Source organism: Gossypium arboreum, chromosome 2, assembly GCF_025698485.1.
Source record: "Gossypium arboreum isolate Shixiya-1 chromosome 2, ASM2569848v2, whole genome shotgun sequence".
NCBI classification, from domain to species: domain Eukaryota; kingdom Viridiplantae; phylum Streptophyta; class Magnoliopsida; order Malvales; family Malvaceae; genus Gossypium; species Gossypium arboreum.
The window spans coordinates 46,676,761-46,679,312 of record NC_069071.1 but is presented as its reverse complement, the minus strand read 5'-3'; the positions used below and the strand labels follow the sequence as shown (position 1 = coordinate 46,679,312).

At 35.7% G+C, this 2,552-nt stretch overlaps 1 long non-coding RNA gene across 1 annotated transcript; it reads right to left on the bottom strand.

Moving 5' to 3' along the window:
• Nucleotides 1-1,600: 1,600 nt before the first annotated feature.
• Nucleotides 1,601-2,292, bottom strand: LOC128283546 (uncharacterized). Its single transcript, XR_008273911.1, has 2 exons — nucleotides 2,187-2,292; nucleotides 1,601-1,758 (listed from the first exon to the last, which is right to left on the bottom strand). It is a non-coding gene; the product is annotated as an uncharacterized LOC128283546 (long non-coding RNA).
• Between the last annotated feature and the right edge of the window lie 260 nt (nucleotides 2,293-2,552).

Here is a 2,552-nt window from a genome sequence, read left to right as displayed (position 1 = left end):
ATGAACTACATGCATGTTCTCTTTTTTTTTTTATGCTTTGTTTTATTACAACTTCACTTAATAATAATTTACTAGTTTAACCTTTGAAAAAAAACATAGCTTTATTTTTTATTTTATTTTTTTTGCCTCATACCGTCCATATCAATTGTCTAAGGTTAAATATCATCACAAATACTCCAACTTACAAAAACAACTTCAATTCGGCCCTGAAGATACAAACATGCACGGCTTTCCATTTTATGTTTTATAATACTTATAAAAATAATTATCTCACAAATAACTTTAAAATAAACATATAAAGACATCATGCATTAAGCCATTACCGTCCATATATTTATTAATGATATAATTGCCATTCAAAACCTCAATATTCTAAAGACATAACACTTTAACATTTTCATGATAGCATGCTTATTAATCAATTGATGCATTTTAATCCTTTTTAATGACATAAAGAAAGAAAGAAAAATATTTACCAAGAGTTTCAAACTACTTGGCTGAATATCAAACCTCCAAACAACCAAAAATTTAACTCATGGAATGGATAGAATTTGAACAAATCACCAAAATTATACATAAATTTTCAAGAATTTCAAAGTACTTACCTCTTTCTAAATATTCTCCAAGCCGAAATCAAACAAAGAAATTTTTTTCTTCTTTCTAATCTCAAGTTACGGCAATGGTGGAGTGAGGATGAACCAACTTTGGTTTCTCCTCCCACTCACCCAAATACTTTATTAATCTTTATTCATTATTTCATTTTGTAATATTAATTATTAGCAAAATAATTATTTTATACATAAATCCATAACATGGCCGGCCACTAACAAAAATTTTGACTAATTGACATGCAAGTACATTTTTTTAACCTCATGCACAATTAGATCCTTTTATAATTATCTATCCTATTTCACAAAAGTCTCACCTAAGTCCCTTCTTCAAAATTTCACATACTGATGACAAAATTAATGCATGAAACTTTCACACATTCATATTCACATAAAATAAACATAGAATATGACGGTTAATTATTTTTATGACTCGGTTTTATGGTCCCGAAACCACTTCCCAACTAGGGTCAAATTAGGGCTGTTACAGTCGCCGGAGTCGAACACGAGGTGTTAACAAACTTAATTCATTACTTAAACAGCTCAAACAATTTATTTTTAAAATTTCTAGTCAAGCTAGCTGTAACACCCCAAACCCGGCCCAGACATTATGGCCGAATCTGACGTGCCACATTGGAGTTGAAAACCCACGTTCCATTTTAGTGTTTTAAAACCATACATTTTATTGAGTTAACAAAGTGTATGGAAGCTGGGCACCAGGTAGGTATCCGAGACAGAGGAGGTGAGCCATGAAGGCTGCTTAAGTACCAAGCTCTTTTTGTTGGATCCAATCCTAGACATGCCCACAACCATAGCCACACTTTGTTATATCGAGTTTAAATTTGTTTAAGTGGACGTCTTTGATAAATCGATTAATCGTGGTGTTGAGATATTTTGAAAACAAGTATCATTTTGAAAACACGTCCTAAGTCTAGCCCATTTGAATAATTATTAACCAATTTTAAAGTTATTAAAATTAAAATAATTCAAAAGAAATAAAAGGAAAGTTAAAATTGGCCTTATTACAACCCAAAAATAAATAATAATTAAAGGAAATTAAATGAAAACCAACACTTATTTAAAAGTCCAAAGACAATCACCGTGGCCACTCTGAATCCCCTCCGGCCCAAGTCCCCACATCAAGGCTCACCTGCAAGGTTAAGGAAAGGGGGGGTGAGTTTGGAAACTCAGTGTGCAACAAGCCCCTTTCAGAGCCCAAAGCAATAACGGCCTGTTGGGTCTAAGCCCAAATCCAATCTCAATCATGCACCGGGCCGTAGCCCTTTTCATATTTCATATTTCATAATACTAGGCCGAAGCATTTTCATATTTCATATTACTGGGCCGAAGCCTTTTCATATTTCATATTACTGGGCCGAAGCCTTTACTGTAAACGGTATGGCCCTTAGGCCCATTTCAATGTCACATATTAGATTCACCTAGCCTAGCCCAAATTTACTACACAATCAAACAACTTATCCAATTGGGCTTGTAGGCCCATTAGGCCCACATGACCCCTTTCGACCCATCGCGGCCCGAAGTAGCCATCCTACAGCTAGAGTAGTAAGAAATACACACCTGATAGGAGACTGGAGTTAATCCACACTCCGAGCACTCTTAGCCGACGCCCAACCCAAACGAGCACGCCATACAGCGAAAGGGATCAGCCAAGAAAGGTACATTTACTCTCTTCATGGTTCCTCTATTTAAAGCCACTTCACAACCACTCTTATGTTAGCTTCCGATGTGGGATCCTCCAACATTAGAGTTTAAATTCAACACCAACTCTTGCCGCCCCTATTAGCAAAATAAATGCTCCTTGCTTGCCATGGGATTCAACCTATGCCTCCCCTTAAATGCTCCACACGCTACATGCCACTAAGCCACGGGCTTTTTGTGTCATATTTTATCCCCAATTAATTATAAGGTCTAAAGGCCAAAGTC